The 21,722-nt window shown below is 40.2% G+C and overlaps 1 long non-coding RNA gene across 1 annotated transcript; it reads right to left on the bottom strand.

The window, feature by feature from the left end:
• Positions 1–1,029: 1,029 nt before the first annotated feature.
• Positions 1,030–2,464, bottom strand: LOC121819977 (uncharacterized). The gene is made up of 2 exons (XR_006060387.2): positions 2,231–2,464; positions 1,030–2,136 (listed from the first exon to the last, which is right to left on the bottom strand). It is a non-coding gene; the product is annotated as an uncharacterized LOC121819977 (long non-coding RNA).
• Positions 2,465–21,722: the final 19,258 nt, after the last annotated feature.

A 21,722-nucleotide genomic window follows, 5' to 3' on the forward strand; every position in this document is an offset into this window, starting at 1 on the left:
GACTCTTGAGAGTCTCTTGGACTGCATGGAGATCCAAGTCCATCCTAAAGGAGATCAGTCTTGGGTGTTCATTGGAAGGACTGATGTTGAAGCTGAAACTCCAATACTTTGGCCACCTGATGTGAAGAGCTGACTCATTGGAAAAGACCCTGATGCTGGGAAAGATTGAGGGCAGGAGGAGAAGGGGACGACAGAGGATGAGATGGTTGGATGGCATCACCAACTCAATGGACACAGGTTTGGGTGGACTCTGGGACTCGGTGATGGACAGGGAGGCCTGGCATGCTGTGGTTCATGGGGTCACAAAGAGTAGGACACAACTGAGCAACTGAACTGAAGAAGAGGAATGCTTAGGGACATCAACAGAAGAACAGGGATAAGTTGTATGTCTGCTGTTTCCATTACCCAGGACGTACCGAGCCTTCCTCTGATAACCACACTCCCATTTTCCAAAGTGGAATCACCTTCTTGTGCTATTCTGTGTTATTAATAGGCTGAACTTCTGGTATGGGGTTCTGATTCAGACCAGGACAATCTGTGTATCTTTTTCTCTGGGCAACAGTGGCTGGTTTAGGAATGGACACAATGTTCACTGGTAGTGAGAATAGTGTGAGCCTAGAGCTGCAGGCTGCTGATTTGTGAAGCTTGAGAATGAAGCCAGTGACAGAGGAAATAGCCAACATTTCAGGGAGAATCCCAATCTTGATGATGTAATTTGAATTCTTCATCCAAGCCATGTTTAACAAAACCATCCTGAACTTTCAGTTACGTGAACCAATAAATTTTCTTCCGTATTTAAGCCAACTTGTGGTTGTCACTTGCAACCACAGATCCTTACTGAATTAATACCAAGTTGTATTAATTAATAAAAAGTCCACTTGTGTTTTTCCGTAAGATCTCTTTGGCCAACCCAAAACAAAGGAATAAGTGAGTATGAATATACTTGAGGGGCAGATCCATCTAAAATTAAAGGGGTAAGATTGAGGAGTGGTTTATAGCATAAGAGGGAACTAAACGGGGACAGAAAAAATCAGTCAGAACAGTAAATTTAATGTACTAGAAAAATACAGCCATGAAATTATTGAAGCATGAAGAGATATGCCAAAAGTAAAGATTTAGAGTGATTATTCTGGCATGTGATTGATGCAGAGCTGGAAGGAAGTCAGAAATACCATCTCCAACTGTTCTTTCTGCTCTCTGCACAGTATTCACACTAGTAACTCAAACTCACTCACTGTCCTGCCTCTGCATTTCTGCACTTGCCCTTGTCTCGCGTGGAAAATTCTTCCCCAAGATTTTTGCTTGGATTTCTCCCTCATTTCATTCAGGGCACTATTTAAACATGACTTCATCAAAGAGGTCCTTCTAGATCAACATCGCTAAATTATAAACTCACTACTTTCGCCTGCATCCTTCTCAGTCCTTTGTCTTCACAGCACTGATCGCTACATGACATTATATTGTATATCTGTGTTTGTAAATATAGTCTGTCTCCCCACTGGAGGAACTATAATAAGATTCCCACGCGCAGGTACTTGTTTTATTCACTGATGTATCCTTGGTAAGTACAAAGAGTCTGGCACATAGAAAAACCCCAGTGAAAGATGGTTTGATGATGAGCGAATGAATGAAATGCAGTAAAATGAGATGGGGGAAAAATCACAAGAGGGCTGCGCTACTCTCTCAAATTCCTAGAACATTCCTATCATTTCAGCCAAAAATTCTGCTTAAAGTTCGCACTTTTGCTCCACCTCCGCAAGGGAAAGGGAATTAGGGAAGTTTACGACTGCTAAAGCGAGGGCTTAAGATATTCTTTCCCAGAGGATTCTGGTAAGAATGTTGCTTTCTCCAGAGTTACTGCGTTAAGAAGACATATCTCCAGTCCCAGACTGGATAGGGTTTTTTCATCATCTCAGCTCCAAGGAGAGCTCTGAGAGAAACTCGAAGTGGTGGTGGTGGCTGAAATTCTCAAAGCTTCCAAAATAGTTTCTCTTCCCAGGGATCGGCAACCAGGTGAATTTCAGAACGATGATCTCTTGGAGAGGGCGGGAGTCCCATGCCAGGCGGAAAAGCGGACGGGGCGGGGGTGGACAATCTTCACTGATGCTTCGTTACCACTCAGCTTTCTGGCGCGGCCTGCACAGAACCAGGAACGCCGACACTTCAAGGCAAAGTGGTGCTTTCAGCAACTTTCCCTCCCCGGCGGCTTCTACCCACCCGCCCCTCCCACCTCAGGCTCAGCCTCAGCCTCTGATTTCCGCCGATCCCGGCTGGAGGGAGCCCGGAATCCAATTACTTTTCCCGAGGGAGCGCAATCCACCGGTCCGATGGCGAAGAGGGGGCGGGGGTCGATGGGCCTTGGAGGGCGCCCCTCCCCCGCCGCGCGGGCCTCTGGGCCCCGGCAGCTCCGGGCGGGGCCAGCAGAACCTTGGAGGGGCGCGCGGCACCGCCGCCGGGACTATTTGTTCTTCCGCGCGGGGCTCTGCGGCCCGGCGCCGACGTCGACCCGGCTGAGTGGCAGGAGATTAGCCAAAGGTTTCCCCCGACGCGCTCCCCCGGCCAATCGGCGCCGCGCGGGCGGTGCTCGGGGGGCCGCGCACACGCACGTTCCAGAACCCACGCCTCTCATGAACACTCTCTTCCCCGCGCCCTCTCCCCTGCCCGCCCCGCCCTCCCGGCCGCACGCGCGCGGCTCCTGGGCCCTTCTCCAAGTCTGGGCCCGGACACTGCTTTCTGGGCCAGTCAGTACTGTTCTCCAAAGTGAAAGTGAAATGAGGAAGGATGGCCGATGGGCTGTAGAAGCGTAATTAGCATCTGTGTCAAGGTTCAAGCTAAGCCTCCACCACCCTCAGGCTCGCTTAAAAGACTCTGAGTAAAGCTACAAAGACTGGTTGAGGAGGAAGAAAGAGGACAGCCCACTTGATGCTTTAGAGATTGGGTGGAGAACTCTTCCCATATCCTTGAGTATACTCTACTCAGAGAACGTTCTCGTTGGATTTCTCATTGATTCTTAGTTGTGGTCAGAACACTTGATACATCCTCTCCCTCCAGGGGGTTGGGGGATGGGGAGAAACAGCATCTCCTGCACACAATTGTCATACCAATGAGGCCACAACTGATTTACTCGCTGGAAGGAGACGGTGCTGTGTGGTGCCTTGTTTTCTCTTTTGAATTACATCCTCTTGAGATGGCGGCTGACCCTAGGCCCATGGCGTTCATGGATGTGATTGACATGCGTGATTAGCGGACTAGTGAGAGAGAACCAGGGAAATTACTGTCAAAACAATTACCTACAGGGACATCAGAACAATGACTTAAGAGCCTCCAGGGACTTAGAGACCATCCTAACGCTGCCACGATGCCCTCTGGGACCGTAGCCAAGTCACATCATCTCTTTGTGTCTTTTTTCTTCCTGGTAAGTTAAAACTATTGTTACTGCTCCCAATCTCAAAGTTTAAAAATTAACTTGGATAAGGAGGTGAAAACATTGAAGGTTTCGTTTTGGAGGGGGAAGGTAGTGGTCCTGCTTGAAGGACCACACTGGAAGGAAGAGTCTGTAAAAGGAAACCATTTGATCTTAAGCCGACCTCCTGGTCATTTAAGTTAAATTTAATTACACATATACTGACACTAACTCTAGATGCGGAGTTGTAAGCTTAGTGCTGTGTGGTCCGCATAAGAGTTATGTACATATATTGAAAAATAAAAAACCAACCCAAACCATGTATAAGTGGATCTATGCAGTTCAAACCTGTGTTCAAGAGTCTGTGCTAAATCCTGCCTTCCAGATCTTACCCCGTGCCTGTGCCAGTTCCCATCATTAATCTTGACCATTTTTATTTTGTAATTTCTGCTCCAGAGCCACAAAACATTGTTAGAGTTTGGTACAGAATAGTACTGTGTTTGGAGCTCCCCACTTGAGCCTAAGCTGTGGCTTGGGGTTCAGACATATCTGGATATATCTGTGGAACTATGGGGCAAGTCGCCAGAAGCCTGTTTACTGGCGTGAATGAAGAGCTTCCTGAGACAGAACATGTCCTCAGGGAAAGAGTCAAACCCAGTGAGCTTGAGCCAAAAACAGAGACTAAGTCTTGAGAAGAGAGAGGTCCCTTTGCATCCAGTCCTGTGTCTCCTGGCCCTTGTCTGAGTCCACGAAGAGTGGGGAAGGGGAAAAAGATGGAGTCTATGGGTAAAAGCTGAAGTAGCTTTCAAATTTTTCAAGTCCTACATTTCTCATTCATAATGCACACTCTCACCTTTACTAGAAAAGTCAAGGTATCAGCAAAAGTGCAAGCACAGAAAACCAGACTAGAGGTGACTTTCGAAAAATAAGGAATTTATTTATTATCCTATGAAATAAGAAGGTTCATTTATTTGTTAATTGAGTAACTCAAGTATGTCGCTGGGCTTCCCCCACAGCTAGTTGGTAAAGAATCTGCCTGCAATGCAGGAACCCTGGTTCGATTCCTAGGTTAGGAAGATCCACTGGAGATGGGATAGGCTACTACTCCAGTGTTCTTGGGCTTCTCTTGTGACTCAACAGGTAAAGAATCTACCTGCAGTGCGGGGGACCTGGGTTGGATCCCTGAGTTGGGGAGACCCCCTGGAGAAGGGACAGGCTAACCCACTTCAGTATTCTGACCTGGAGAATTCCATGGACTGTAGAGTCCATGGGGGTCACAGAGTCGGACACAATTGAGTGATTTTCACTTTCAGATATGTCACTGGACCCAAGTAGATTTCTTTCTAGTCTGGGGTCTTCAGACGATGATAGTTTCTCCTGCCATCTCCTTTCAAGGCACCATCATAGCTTTAGCAGTTCTTGGCTTCAAATGCAGTCAAGGGCATCCAGCAAACAAGGATGTTGTCTCCCACTTCTTTCCAACATGTCTCGTTCATGATAAAGTAAGGTTAACTCTTTCTAAAGTTCTCTAGTAGAACTGAGTCCCACTGCACAGAGTTAAGTCAAACACACATTGTAAACTAATTATTTGTGGAAAGAATGATGCTGAACATAATCCACCCCACACCCCGGCATGAGAAATTACCTTCCATGAGCAGGAGGGTATAATCGTTATCAAATTTTGCCAAAAAAATTGAGAAAATTGGTTGTGGCTTAGATCTCAAAAGTTTCTTTCATTTTTCTTTTTCTCTACTTCAAAATATTTGTGTATCTACTCTCCTTTATGACTTCTAAATTTTAAAATCTTCCTTCATATTCTATCCTTGCTAGTGCAACGAAGAGGTAACCCACCTCCATTATTAGGACTTGGCCCTCTGTCTGTCTACCTGTCTTAAGACCTTGCTCTTGTCCTAGCCCCTTGCAGTGGTCCCTAAACCACAAGCTGTCTCTTGTAGGCTGTTGCACCTAGCACTCCACTAGTGGGAATTAGAGGAGATCCGAAGCCCCTTCTGTTGTCTTCAGAGAATCCAGATTCAAAGATGCAAGAACTTGTCTAAATCCTATCAGGTGAGGGTGGAGAGGTAAGGAACATGGGCAAGGTTTTTCTTTCCTAGCAGGATCCTGTACCCAGAACTTTTCTGTCTGGCTCAGCAATGAGTGAGTGCCACATGGTATCCTCAGCTATTTGATTTCAGACTGCTTCCATTTCAGCCTTTCCCTCCCCATGAGTACCAATCTCCTAGAAACTGGGTCCCACTCTATTTTTCCAAGCCACAACCTGGAGGAACTCTGATAATGGTTCGAACCTAAAACTTGTTCTGTTTCTTTTCTGTACTCAAATTCATTCATTTTTTTCATTGAACAAACATTCAGTGTTGATTCTCTTGCAAGTATTGTGTTATGTGCTGGGGAAACACTCGTGAATAGTCAGAGTTACCCGCCTACAATGGGTTTACATTTTGTTGGGGGAACTTTCTTTCTCCAATGAGGCTTGGCATAAAATTCCACATTATCTTGCAGGAACCAGAATGGAAGTAAAATATAAAAACAAGGCTGAGTTATTAACTCTGCTGCATAACCCATGTTTTAATCCTTTACAAACAGCTACCATTAGTAGTCTAAATTATCTTGATTAATTATTTTGATCTTTACACAGCTCAGAACATACCATATCTTTTCACAGAGGCCATTGTTTCAGACAATTACAGTTTCTAACAGTAATAACACCATGTAGGGCAAGGCACTTGTGGTACAGTAGGCTTTATTAATAACACACCTTGTCAGCTGAACAGGCCAGGCTATGGATGAATGATTACAGCAAAAATGGAGGCTGTATCTGATACAAGTTTATGTCTCATCAGAATTGTTATACCCTATCTTTGCTCCTAGTCAGGAACCTGCTAGATCTTATTCAGCAGAATGGTTTGTAGATGCATTGTGAGAGACAGAATTTACTGTTACCTACCTTTCTTTGGCTACGCTTGCCTGAGGCTGTATAGTAAAATTAAAAAAAAAAATTAATGCTTTCAAAATTCACTCAGGTTTGTTATTCCCACTCTATTTATAGTAAAAAAAAAAAGGTTCTCAAAAAAAATGCTACACTATATTGAAAGTAAACTTGTTATATATTTTCTACTAAAAGCACTTCTGCTTCAGATGGTGTCATGGGCCCTCAGTGTCTAATTTATCTTGACAGTGTCTGAAATGGAAGTCAACTGATTCAGATGGCAGGGCCTGAAATATGAGTCAGAGAAGTGAAATGAGAGCATTTAAATGAAATATGAACTCCAGTCAATCTGAATGAATTCCCATAGCACCTCAAGTCCAAGAAAAAACCTGTAAGGGTTTTAATCCTCACTCGACTCATGACAAAGTGCGTGACCCTAAGTGAGGCAGTTAATTAATTTCTGTGTCTTGCTGTCCCCATTTTTACAACAGGGTTAATCAGACTTGTAGTGTTCCTGCACTTGTTCAGAAGAAAAGAGAATTATCCTCTTTCTGAAATATAGCTGATAATTATCAGTTATCAACAGGAATATACTGAGCCCTATATCTACACATCATTATGCAGCCAGAGTCTAGCAAGTATATTACACATAAATGATAAAGAAATCTTTGTTGCATGAGTGAATGAGAAAATGAACCAGTGATCCATGACCTGCTGCATGCCAGGTCCCTTGCTATAAAGACTCAAGATACATCCCTGCCTGCCTTTAAGGAACTAACCTTCTAGTAAAATGACATACACAGATAAAAATGTACTTAACAATTCAGGTATGAAATACCAAGTGAATGTTATAACCCATTATCTTCAACCTAGAATTTCCAGATTCTTAGCTTCATTATGAATTCTTCCCTAAGGCTGACTTGCTTGAGAATGTGCCTAGATATATCACATAAAAATATTAGAGGATGTTTAATAAAAGACTTTGAAATATAGCAATATGTTTCATTAGGATAATATTCTGTAAGGAAGTAGAATTGAAATATAAGTTCAAGGGGGGAACACATAAAACTGTTGAAAAAAGAACTTGTTTATATTGCTTTTTATATTTTTATTGAGGTATAACATCCATACAGGAACATACACAGTGGGTGCATGCTAAGTCGCTTCAGTCATGTCCGACTCTCTGTGACCCCATGGACTGTAGCTCTCCAGGCTTCTCTGTCCATGGGATTCTCCAGGCAGGAATATTGGAGTGGGTTGCCATGCCCTCCTCCAGGGGATCTATCCAACCCAGGGATTGAACCTGCAGTTCTTACATCTCCTGCATTGGCAGGCAGGTTCCTTACCACTAGTGCCACCTGGGGAGCCCAACATACACAGACCACCACCTAAATAAAAATATACATGATGCCCTTCCCATCATCAACCTCCCCAGAGTTAACCATTATTCTGACTTCATATTCTGAGAAGTAGCATAGCTTGTTTTTGGAAGTTATGTAAGTGGAATTACATGATATGTTCTCTTTTGTTCCAGGCTTCTTTTGATCAACAGTATATCTCTATGATGCATCCATTGTTGCATACATCAGAGTTCATTCTTTTTAATTATTGCAAAACAACTATTCTCAAAGTGTGATCTGAGAATTCCTAGAGGGGTTATCTGAGAGTATTCAGGGGAGTCCATGAGTCAAAATTGTTTTCATAACAATTTAGCATTTTATTTATTTGCCTTTTTCAGTGCATTGATATTTTTGTTGATGGTGAAAAAGCAATGATGGTTACAACTGCTGGTACATTGGCATGACTGTTTTTCCTTAGAGTCATATCTTTATGTTTCTTTAAATATCTTTGCCAAATCCAAGGATACAAATATTTTCCATGATATTCTTTCCTGTAAGTTTTATGGTTTTAGGTTTTACATATAGCACTGTGATCCATTTTGAGTTAGTTTTGGCATAAGGTGTGACTTCAGGGTTGATAGCCCCCTTGCCTTTTTTTAAAAAAATAGGGATACCCAATATCCAGTTGTTACAATACTACTTATTGGAAAGTATTCTTTCTCCCTTTCTCCACTGAATTAACTTGGCACTTTTGTCAAAATACTTCTCTCTCTATATATATATACACACGTATGCACACACACATGTCATCTGTTTCTGACTTTGCATTCAGTGTCATTGATCTATATGTGTATCCTTTCCCCAGTACTACAATTTGGGGAGACTTGTTACATTAACAATGTTGAAGGAACATTGTAGTGCTCTCGTTTATTTAGATATACTTTAATTTCTTTTAACTATGTTTTGCAGTTTCCAATATAAAGATCTTTTGTTAGACTTACTCATATTTTTTTGGTGCTATTGTAAAGTGGAATGGCTTTTAAAATTTAATTTTCCAAGTTTGCTGTTAGTATATAAAGATATATGTTTAATGTTTGCTTTTAGCAGATTCTTTTATATGAACCTGTATCCTGTGACCTTACTAAACTTACTTAGGGGTTCTAGTTACTGTTTTCTATTAATAGATTCCTTGTGATTTTTTAACATTAATAATTACTTAATTTGCAAATAGAGAAAATTCACTTCTCTTTTTCATCTTAACACAATTGATTTCCTTTTCTTTCCTTCTTACAATGACTGGGACCTCTAGTACAATGTTGAATAGAAGTAGTTATAATGGTATATTTGCCTTGTTCCCATTGTAAAGGAAACAATCCTATCTTTCACCATTAGTTATGCTATAGATGCCATATATTCATCTGGGGAAGTTCCGTGCTATTTTTGGTTTGCTGGAAGTTTATGTTAGGAATAAATGTTGAATTTTGTCAAATGCTTTTTCTGTGTCTATTGAAATAATCATATAGGTTTCCTCCTTTTGTCTGTTACTGTAGTGAATGAACAATTGATTTTAAAATCGTAAACTAATCTTGCATTACTGGGATCAATCCTACTTAGTCTTAAAGCTTTATTCTTTTTTTTAATTTTTGTTTTATTTTTAATTAGACAACAAGTATTCCACAATATTGTGATGGCCTCTGCCATACACCAACATGAACTGACCCCAGGCACACATATGTCCCCCTCCTACTGAACCTTCCCCTCACTTCCCTCCCTATCCCATCCTTCTCAGTTCAGTTCAGTTCAGTTCAGTCACTCAGTCGTGTCCAACTCTTTGCGACCCCATGAATTGCAGCACGCCAGGCCTCCCTGTCCATCACCAACTCCCGAAGATCACTCAGACTCATGTCCATCGAGTCAGTGATGCCATCCAGCCATCTTATCCTCTGTTGTCCCCTTCTCCTCCTGCCCTCAATCCCTCCCATCATCAGAGTCTTTTCCAATGAGTCAACTCTTCACATGAGGTGGCCAAAGTATTGGAGTTTCAGCTTTAGCATCAGTCCTTCCAGTGAACACTCAGGACTGATCTCCTTTAGGATGGACTGGTTGGATCTCATTACAGTCCAAGGGACTCTCAAAAGTCTTCTCCAATACCACAGTTCAAAAGCATCAATTCTTTGGCACTCAGCTTTCTTCAGAGTCCAACTCTCACATCCATACATGACTACTGGAAAAACCATAGCCTCGACTAGACAGACCTTTGTTGGCAAAGCAATGTCTCTGCTTTTGAATATGCTATCTAGGTTTGTCATAACTTTCCTTCCAAGGAGTAAGCGTCTTTTAATTTCATGGCTGCAGTCACCATCTACAGTGATTTTGGTGCCTCAGAAAATAAAGTCTGACACTGTTTCCACTGTTTCCCCAGCTATTTCCCATGAAGTGATGGGACCAGATGCCATGATATTCGTTTTCTGAATGTTGAGCTTTAAGCCAACTTTTTCACTCTCCTCTTTCGCTTTCATCAAGAGGCTTTTGAGTTCCTCTTCACTTTCTGCCATAAGGGTGGTATCATCTGCATATCTGAGGTTGTTGATATTTCTCCCGGCAATCTTGATTCCAGCTTGTGCTTCTTCCAGCGCAGCATTTCCCATGATGTACTCTGCATAGAAGTTGAATAAGCAGGTTGACAATATACAGCCTTGACGTACTCCTTTTCCTATTTGGAACCAGTCTGTTGTTCCATGTCCAGTTCTAACTGTTGCTTCCCGACCTGTATATAGGTTTCTCAAGAGGCAGTTCAGGTGATCTGGTATTCCCATCTCTTTCAGAATGTTCCACAGTTTATTGTGATCCACACAGTCAAAGGTTTTGGCATAGTCAGTGAAGCAGAAATAGATGTTTCTCTGGAACTCTCTTGCCTTTTCGATGAAACTAAGCCATGCCATGTGGGGCCACCCAAGACAGGTGGGTTATGATGGAGAGGTCTGACAGAATGTGGTCCACTGGAGAAGGGAATGGCAAACCACTTCAGTATTCTTGCCTTGAGAACCCATCCTTCTAGGCTGTCACAAAGCACTGGCTTTAGGTTCCCTACATCACATAGCAAATTCCCCATTGGCCATCTATTTTACATATGGTAATGTATATTTTTCAATGCTATTCTCACAAATCATCCCCCATCTCCTTCCCCACTGTGTCCAAAAGTCTGTTCTTTATGTCCGTGTGTAGGACCATCAGTACCATCTTTCTAGATTCCATGTATATGTGTTTATATACGATATTTGTCTTTCTCTTTCTGACTTACTTCACTCTGTGTAATAGACTCTAGGTTCATCCACCTCATCAGAACTGACTCAAATGCATTCCTTTTTATGGCTGAATAATATTCCGTTGTGCATATGTGCCACAGCTTCTTTATCCATTCAGCTGTCCGTGGAGATCTAGGTTACTTCCTTGTCTTAGCTATTGTTAAAAAGTGCTGCAGTGAACATTGACGTACATGTGTCTTTCTCAATTATGGTTTCCTCAGGATATTTGCCCAGTAGTGGAATTGCTGGGTTATATGATAGTTTTATTCCTAGTGTTTTAAGAAATCGCCATACTGGCTGTGTGAACCACTATGTTGTCCATAGTGGCTGCATCAGTTTGTACTCCCACCACCAGTACAAGAGGGTTTCCTTTTCTCCACGCCCTCTTCAGCATTTATTGTTTGTAGACTTTTTGATGGTGGCCATTGTGACTGGTATGAGATGATAGTAGAGAAGAGGCATGAGAGTAGAGAAGAGATAGTATGAGAAGAGTGTAGTTTTGATTTGAATTTCTCTAATAATGAGTGATGTTAAGCATCTTTTCATGTGTTTATTAGCCGTCTGTGTGTTTTCTTTGGAGAAATGTCTGTTTAGGTCTTCTACCCACTTTTTGATTGGATTGTTTTCTGGTATTGAGCTGCTTGTATATTTTGGAAGTAAATCCTTTGTCAGTTGTTTCATTTGCTATTATTTTCTCCCATTCTGAGGGTTTTATTTTCCCCTTGCTTGTAGTTTCCTTTGTTGTAGAAAAGCTTTTAGGCTTAATGAGGTCCCATTTGTTTATTTTTGTTTTTATTTCCATTACTCTAGGAGGTGGGTCATAAAGGATCTTGCTGTGATTTATGTCAAAGAGTGTCTGCCTGTGTCTTCCTCCAAGATTTTCAGTTTCTGGTCTTGCATTTAGAACACTGTGTTCTAATTTGAAGCTTTATTCTTTTTATATACTATTGACTTGACTAGTTCGTGTTTTCTTAAGAATTTTGCCTTTATATCCATGAAAGATTTTAGTCTGCAGCTTTTTATACCATCTTTGTCAGGTCTTGGTATTATGCTTTTGTTGGTGTATTTGTTTGCTAAGACTGCCATAACAAAAAAACCACAGACTGGGTATCTTAAACAACAGAAATTTCATTTTTCAGAGTTCTGAAGGCTAGAAGTCTAAAATCAAGTGGTGAGCAGGTTTAATTTCTCCCGAGGCCTCTCTCCTTGGCTTGCAGATGGCTGCCTTCACATAGTGTCGTCAGATGGTCTTTTCTCCTGCAGATTCTTGCCCCTGGTGCTGCTCCCTCTTCTTTTGGGGCAACAGTCATATTAAACGAGAGCCTTACACTAACAGTATCACTTTAACTTAATCACTTCTATACAGCCCTTGTTTCCAAATATGGTTATATTCTGAGGTACTGAGGGTTGGGACTGCAACATATTAATTTTCTAGGGACACAACTAGACCCATAATACTTGGCCTCATAAAATGAGATGAATATTATTCTCTCCTCTCTTTTCTGGAAAACATTTGTATATTAATAACTTTGGTGTTTTCATCATTGAAATTATCTGGCCTTGGAGTTTTCTTTGAGGGAAGGCTTTTTGTAATCAATTTAGTGTGTTTATTAGATGTGGACCTATTAGATTTTCTACCTTTCTTTGTGTATATTTTGATACAGTGTGTATTTTAAGAAACTTGTCTTATTTATCTCTGTTGCCGAATTTGTTGGGATAATGGCGTTCATAGTGTTCTCTTTTTATTCTTTTAATGTCTGTAGAATCTATGATCCAGCCTCTTTGTTTTAAACTCTTGCTTAAAGAGTTTAAATAGGCATGTCCCAGTCATGCCTATTTTAAAGAACTTTAGAAGAAAAAATAAAAATTTCATATGATTATTCTGGATGCTTAGCTTTTCTGTATATAATTTAGAGTTCAGTTCAGTTCAGTTCAGTCGCTCAGTCGTGTCCAACTCTTTGCGACCCCATGAATCGCAGCACGCCAGGCCTCCCTGTCCATCACCAACTCCCAGAGTTCACTCAAACTCATGGCCATCGAGTCAGTGATGCCATCCAGCCATCTCATCCTCTGTCATCCCCTTCTCCTCCTGCCCCCAATCCCTCCCAACATCAGAGTCTTTTCCAATGAGTCAGCTCTTCGCATGAGGTGGCCAAAGTACTGGAGTTTCAGCTTTAGCATCATTCCTTCCAAAGAAATCCCGGGGCTGATCTCCTTCAGAATGGACTGGTTGAATCTTCTTGCAGTCCAAGGGACTCTCAAGAGTCTTCTCCAACACCACAGTTCAAACGCATCAATTCTTTGGTGCTCAGCCTTCTTCACAGTCCAACTCTCACATCCATACATGACTACTGGAAAACCATAGCCTTGACTAGAGTTAGTTTGTTATTTTCTACAAAAAGGCTGGGATTTTGATTGAGAGTGCATTACATCTGTATACTTGTTTGGGAAAATTGCCATCTTAACAATATTAAATCTTTAGCTCCATCAATATGGTTTTCTTTCTGTTTATTTACATTAAAAAATTTTTCTCTCATGAGTATATTGCAGTTTTCAGGATACAAATCTTGCACAAATTTTGTTGGATTTCTTTTTAAGTATTTTATGTTTTTGAAAATGATATTGTTATTTATATTTCAACTTTCAATTTTTAGCTGCATATATTTTTATATATTAGCATGATATCCTATGAACCTACTAAACCCACTTATTAATTCTATGAGGTTTTTTGTAGATATTTTGAAATTTTTTAGTGAATATAATTGTCATCCATGAATAAGAACAGTTTTTTCTTTCCTATCCAGTTCATATGCTTTTTTTTTTTTCTTCTGTTATTACACTGGCTAGGTTCTTGAGTACAGTATTGAGTAGAAGCAATGAAAACAGATATCCTTGCTTTGTTTTCAGTCTTTGGAAGGAAAATGTTTCCTCTTTTATCATTAATTATGATATTAGAAATAAGCATTTACTAGTCTTTTATCAAGTCGAGTAACTTCCCTGGTGGCTCAGACGGTAAAGCATCTGCCTGCAATGTGGGAGACTTGGGTTTGATCCCTGGGTTGGGAAGATCCTCTGGAGAAGGAAATGGCAACCCATTCCAGTACTCTTGCCTGGAAAATCCCATGGACGGAGGAGTGTGGTAGGCTACAATCCATGGGGTCGCAAGGAGTCAGACACAACTGAGTGACTTCACTTCACTTTATCAGGTTGAAGAAATTCCTTTTTGTTCCCAGGTTGCTGAGATTAATACATGTCTTAACTTTGTGATTAAATGGGAAGTACACATAAACTACTTCTGCATATTTATGTATAATAATTGTGTCGAGAAAGCACTTATGCAATTGAAGAAGTTGTTTTTTCATAGAACCCCATTTTTACTTAAAAGGACCAAGAACTAGGATTACTCAGGTATTTAGTAGGTATTTTGTCAAAAAAAAATTTGTTTTGAGTCTGCCACTGCAAGACTATATTTGTTGACATTAATAAAATTTGCATTTTCAAACAAAAATTAGAATTTTGGAGTGTTTATATTCACTTAGCATCTTCCTGGTACTTCATGACTTTTCTCTTGAGACTGGTGGTGATATTAACAAATGTGACTTTTCTGCTCTAGTGAAGTTTGTCAATATTTGAAATATATATATATATTTAATATTTGGAATATTTTGACAATATTTTAAGAGACTAGCATTTATCAAGTTTTGATATAGTATTAAAGAAGACTGTTTACAATTTTATGAAAAGACTATTAGAATAATCCTTTTCTTCTCCATTATATATCTTTTTGAGGCTAAATTTTCTTCTTATACTTTAGCCTAAAGCAACATATTGTAGCTGATTGAAAACAGAAACAGATATTAGAATCCAGCTGTCATCTATTAAGGCAATCTTTAAAGAGATTTGCAAAATCTAAAATAATGCTACTTCTTACTAATGTGTTTGTTTAGAAAATATAGTCATTATGAAAATATGTACATTAACATGTAATGGATTTATTATTGTTACTTTTTAATTGTGGTTAAAATCTAACAAAACATAAAATTTACCATTTTAACCATTTTTAGGTTAAGTGACCTTAAGTACATTCACGTTGTTGTGCAACCATTACTACCATTCTTTTCCAGAACTTTAAAAAAATCTTCCCAAACTGAAACTCTTTGATATTAAATAAAAACTCTCCATTTGCCTCTCCCCACTGCCTATGACAATGGCCATTTTATTTTCTGTCTCTCTGAATTTGACTACTCTAGATACTTTCTGTATCAAATAATATTTTTCCTTTGTGTCTGGATTGTCTCACTAGCCTAATATTTTCAGGATTTATCCATGTTACTGTTATTTTAAAAATAAATTAATACAAAATTTAAAGATCTCTCAGTGTTAATTTTTAATTTGACAAATATTGATAGAAACACCCAAATAGACTAAAACAATTGTGTTCTCAATTAAGTTTTAAGAGCATAAAGGGGTCCTGAGACCAAAAAGTTTGAGAATACACTGGGTTCTTATATAATAACCAGTTACATAACCCAGTGTATATATGTTTGTATGTACCATTATTTAGCCATTTTACTGCTGAGGAATAGTTCATTTTTCTCCAGCTTTTGATTATTATTGATAAAGTTATGAATATTCTTGTACATACACTGTGGAGAACCTGTACACTACTTTCTCTCTGATGTCTAGAAGTGGTATGGCTGAATCTTTGTGCCTTTTTTAAATGGATGGTGGTAGATATAAAATCTCTATTCTATTTAGGTCCCACTGGATACATTTCCAGAATATTGTGTAATAGATTTATTTTAAATGCTAATATTTACAATATGTAGGATGTTTATCTTCTGCATTTGTTTAAACTTACAACAGATTTTAAATGTCAACTTAAACATGTCTGAGGGCATATGTCATTTAAATACATTATTTTAGAAGGTAAATGAGCAAAGTGTTTTGAAGACTACTAGACAGTTTACCCTTCAGGATTTCAGAAGAAGAGCAAGATGATTGCAGGTTGGGAGGTCTCTCTCTCTTTTCTCTCTCCCTTTGCTTTCTTCCTCCTTAATTTTCCTGTTATCTGACAAACATTTACTCAACAGCTATTATATGTTGGTCACTCTGCTAGGCATTGGGGATATGGCTCTGGACAAGACAGACAAGAATTTGGCTTACAGTCTAGTGAGGAAGACAATCCACTTGAAAACAAGCAATTGAAATGACGAAAAACTGTGTTAAATATTACATTGGAAACAAACAAGTCTTATGATAGGGAATAGTGGTGGCATTGACTCGATGGACATGAGTTTGGGTAGGCTCTGGGAGTTAGTGATGGACAGGGAGGCCTGGCGTGCTGTGGTTCATGGGGTTGCAGAGCCAGACACGACTGAGCGACTGAACTGAACTGAACTGGCTAATATGTTGGGTAGTTATAGTGGCCTCATGTTGGAAGAGCTAACTATGCCTAAGAGCCAAGAGAAGAGCATTCCAGGCAGAGTCTCATACATACTAAGATCATTAACAAGGCTTTGAACAAGAAAAAGCTTGGAATATTTCCAAAATTAAAAGCAGGCCATATGATGCAACCACAGTCAGACTTTGAGTCTTTATGCAAAGAAGTTACATAGTTAACCCTTGAAGATGTCTGTACACAGTATATAGTTAATATAAACTGTATAATAAGGTATGATAAATAAATTTAAAAGACGTAATGATGTTCATCTTTGAGAAGTGATAGAAGTGAACAAGCCTCTACTTTCCTCTGAGAACGGGAGGCAAAGAAGAAAGGTTTCAGGAAAAAAGAAAGCTACTCTTGTCTGCATCAGTCCCATCACTGTCTTCTGCTAGGCAAGAGAGTCAGAGCTTTGAGAGAAAGATTGTGTCTTGTTAATATTTGTATCTCCAGTGCCCAGTGTTGTGCTTGATCTAAAACAGATGCTTAATCACAGTGTATCATAAGGGAGGGAGAAATAGGGGCTAACATTTTTATTTAGTTCCAACCCCTGTACTGGAGTCAACTAAACAAAACTAAAGACAAATAGAATACAGGGGGGAAATGCAGCATCTATAACAAACAATAGGTTGATGTGCTCAATGGACTTTAAAAACTGGCATATAGGTTAAGACCGTACACTGGAGTGAGAAAGATATACTGCAATGAAGGCAAATTAAGGATAAGGTAAGTGTTTAGTTTTCCAGGGGAAGTCAAACTTAGAGAAAGAGATGGAGAGAGACAGACAGACAGATAGAGAATGAATGAATGAGAATGGGAATATGATAGATTTGTGATGTCTGTGAAGCTCATTCCTAATTTGGTGCTCCTAAAGCTGGCCTTCAGTTGTTTCTATACTGTGTGTGTTCTCTTTTTCTTATCTCATCTGAGAGTGAAGATAAAAACAGAAGAGACATATCCCTTCTAAACTGTCCAGTTTCAGAGAGAATGAGTAACCTGAAAATTGATAACTCCATGAAATGCATACTATCTCTTAAAAAACTTAACCGGAACTTGTGCTGACACACAAGTATATACTGTGTATTTGTTATAATAATTATATTCACATAATATACTCTTCTTAATTTTGAGGAGGAAATGAACTAATTTTTGCACTACTTGTTATTTTTCCAGTTTCAACCAGGCTACTTCTGACAAGTTCATTTGTTTAGCAAAATTGGGTACTTAGTATGTGCCACTGGTCTAGGTAGCAGATATAGTTGGGGTAACTAAAGCAGGTGATGTCTATGACTTTATAGAGCTTTATTCTACATGGGGTTGAGGTAGGAATATAATAAAAGATAAGGGAATAAATAGTATAACATAATGTCACATAGTTATGGCTTTGGGGAAGAAAAATTGAAGCAAGGAAAGGAGCTCAGTTAATGTGTGACCAATGTTGGTAGAAGCAAGGTGGAGCCAAGGGTGATGGGAGAGCTCTAGTCCAGCCAAGAACCTCACTGCTGTGAGGACTCTGCTCTTTTCATCCTCACAGTTCCCAGGCTAATTTTCACTTAATCAATGTGAATTTGTCAGGGAAAGACTTAGAGATCGAATGGTAATAATAGATGATGTAAATGCCTGGAAATAAGAATGTCTCAAATGTCATCAGTTTCCATCTGTGCTTTCAATTTGCTGACAAACCAACAGCTGAAGTCAAAAAAACACAGTACCAAGTGGCTTATTGTAATAATGAGATGGTTTGTTTGAAGGAACAGAAGATATTTGTCTAATAAATAAGATTTGAAAAATGCAACCCTCAAAGACTGAGAGCTAGTGCTAGTTAGTGTTAAACTGGTTTTGTTTATACCAGTGCCCTTGAAAAGTTTCTTACTGACCATGTCAACCAATGAAAAACTAATACCATAGCCAATGGTTAGTTCTGTCTACTAAGCTTACTCTTTTTTTAAAAGAAAAATAATTTTATCTATTTATGGCTGTGCTGGGTCTTCACTGCTGCATGGGCTCTTTCTCTAGTGTGGTGGGCCAGGGGCTACTCTCTAGTTGTGGTGCTCAGGCTTCTCATTGCCATGGGTTCTCTTGATGCAGAATACAGACTCCAGGGTGAGTGGGATTCAGTAGCTGTGGCATGTGGGCCCAGTAATTGCAGCTCCCAGGTTCTAGAGCACAGGCTCAATAGTTGTGGCACATGGGCTTAGTTGCTCCTCAGCATCCTGGATCAGGGATCAAACCCATGTCTCCTGCATTGGCAGACAGATTCTTTACCACTGAGCCATCAGGGAAGCCCCCTAAGCTTACTCTTAGTTCATGCCAAAGCACTCTGTGCTCCCCATCTGGGCTATCCTCTTTCCTTCCCCTCTTCTCCATTTTCGATCTAGATTTTATATAATCTCATCCAGAGCCATCACCATCTACACGCTGATAACTGTAGTTTTATTCAATGTTATTTTCTCTCCTGAGCTCTATGTTAGTATATCTTATGGCTTACTTGATTTCTCCACTTTTATGTCTTTATGTCTTGTATGTCAAAATTCTTTATGACAAAACATTATTACAGCCATGCTAATTCAGCAGTCCATGGCTCTAGGATACAAGACCAAGCAGGAAAATACATGATTAAGGGTAATTTAAGCCCTTCTCCCATTTTAGCCACTATATTAAACCAAAACTATCCGTTGCAAAACTGATTTAGGATGCACTGAAAATTCCCCTTATGACTATTTGGAAGTAATACTAATAAATGAAGTGGCTAAAACGTGAGTAGAAGGAGGAGGTGTGAAAAGGAGAAAATGAATGTTGCATGGACACAGTCAGATATTACTCACCAGTGCTGAACTGGATGGTAGAAAGACAGACCTCACTTTGCATAGTTCTGACATGCACGATTTCCTGTTACCATGGTTTAGTTAAATAACCCAGTCCTCCAATGTCACAGTTCACATTTCAGTTACCATGGTTCAGTTCAGTCCGGTAATTATATAAAGTACAAATTTCGCTGCTAGCTCTTCAGTCCACAAAGTACTATGTAAATAACAAATGCACACGATGATCAGTGACCAGTTGTGGCACTTCCTTCAGTCTTGTCAGTGATTGGTCACCCTGCATCTGTTGTTCAGTTCACAGATAGTGAACTGAAGTGTGTAGTTGTGTTGTCATCTTGTCTCCCAGTGATCAATTCATGTGACATTTTACAAAAATCAAAAGAGAGAATTGGCCAATAAAGATGAAAGTACAGCAAATAACCCAAAGTGACGTTGCTGGAAGTTAATTTTGTCACAAACATAAGAGGAATTATGGAATAAATAACTGACAGTGGGAATGTTGACACTGCCACTATTTGAGGGAATCTAGATTTTCTGCCAGAGAGACTTAGTAAAGGCACATGTATCAACATTAAGAAGAAAAGTAGTTGTGACAAAAAGGATGAAGATGTCCCAGAAATAATACAGCCAAAATTCTCACGTTAAGGGAACTTTTGCAATTATTTCGCAGTATGAATGTGCAAAGATAAAATGTTTAAAGTTGATCCAAACTTAGGAACGAGTATAGCAATTCACTGCTGCTGCTGCTAAGTCGCTTCAGTTGTGTCCAACTCTGTGCAACCCATAGACGGCAGCCCACCAGGCTCCCCCCTCCCTGGGATTCTCCAGGCAAGAACACTGGAGTGGGTTGCCGTTTACTTCTCCAATGCATGAAAGTGAAAAGTGAAAGTGAAGTTGCTCAGTCGTGTCTGACTCTTCGTGACACCATGGACTGCAGCCCACCAGGCTCCTGCCCATGGGATTTTCCAGGCAAGAGTACTGGAGTGGGAGCAATTCACTAGGGCATTCAAAAGATCTTCACTAGGGCATTCAAAAGATCTTTGCTCCCTATACAGTAGGTTATCAACAAGAGGAAGGCAGTTCAGTTCAGTTCAGTTCAGTTGTTCAGTCTTATCTGACTTTTGCGACCCCATGAACTGCAGCATGCCAGGCTTCCCTGTCCATCACCAACTCCCGGAGTCCACCCAAACCCATGTCCATTGTGTCGGTGATGCCATCCAACCATCTCATCCTCTGTTGTCCCCTTCTCCTCCTACCCTCAATCTTTCCCAGCATCAGGGTCTTTTCGAATGAGTCCGCTCTCCTCATCAGGTGGCCAAAGTATTGGAGTTTCAGCTTCAACATCAGTCCTTCCAATGAACACCCAGGACTGATCTCCTTTAGGATGGACTGGTTGGATCTCCTTGCAGTCCAAGGGACTCTCAAGAGTCTTCTCCAGCACTGCAGTTCAAAAGCATCAATTCTTCTGCGCTCAGCTTTCTTTACAGTTCATCTCTCACATCCATACATGACTACTGGAAAAACCAGAGCCCTGATTAGATGGATCTTTGTTGGCAAAGTAATGTCTCTGCTTTTTAATATGCTGTTTAGGTTGGTCATAACTTTCCTTCCAAGGAGTAAACGTCTTTTAATTTCATGGCTGCAATCACCATCCGCAGTGATTTTGGAGCCCAGAAAAATAAAGTCAGCCACTGTTTCCCCATCTATTTGCCATGAAGTGATGGGACCAAATACCATGATCTTAGTTTTCTGAATGTTGAGCTTTAAGTGAACTTTTTCACTCTTTTCTTTCACTTTCATCAAGAGGCTCTTTAGTTCTTCACTTTCTGCCTAAGGGTGGTATCATCTGCATATCTGAGGTTATTGATATTTCTCCCGGCAATCTTGATTCCAGGTTGTGCTTCTTCCAGCCCAGCGTTTCTCACGATGTACTCTGCATAGAAGTTAAATAAACAGGGTGACAGTATACAGCCTTGGCATACTCCTTTTCCTATTTGGAACCAGTCTGTTGTTCCATGTCCAGTTCTAACTGTTTCTCAAGAGGCAGGTCAGGTGGTCTGGTATTCAAATCTCTCTTAAGAATTTTCCACAGTTTATTGTGATCCACACAGTCAAAGGCTTTGGCATAGTCAATAAAGCAGAAATAGATGCTTTTCTGGAACTCTCTTGCTTTTTCCATGATCGTGTGGATGTTGGCAGTTTGATCTCTGGTTCCTCTGCCTTTTCTAAAGCCAGCTTGAACATTAGAAAGTTCACGGTTCATGTATTGCTGAAGCCTGGCTGGGAGAATTTTGAGCATTACTTTACTAGCATGTGAGATGAGTGCAATTGTGCGGTAGTTTGAGCATTCTTTGGCATTGCCTTTTTTTGGGATTGGAATGAAAACTGACCTCTTCCAGTCCTGTGGCCACTGCTGAGTTTTCCAAATTTGCTGACATATTGAATGCAGCACTTGCACAGCA

The sequence above is a fragment of the Ovis aries genome, chromosome 7 (assembly GCF_016772045.2).
Source record: "Ovis aries strain OAR_USU_Benz2616 breed Rambouillet chromosome 7, ARS-UI_Ramb_v3.0, whole genome shotgun sequence".
Classification (NCBI taxonomy): domain Eukaryota; kingdom Metazoa; phylum Chordata; class Mammalia; order Artiodactyla; family Bovidae; genus Ovis; species Ovis aries.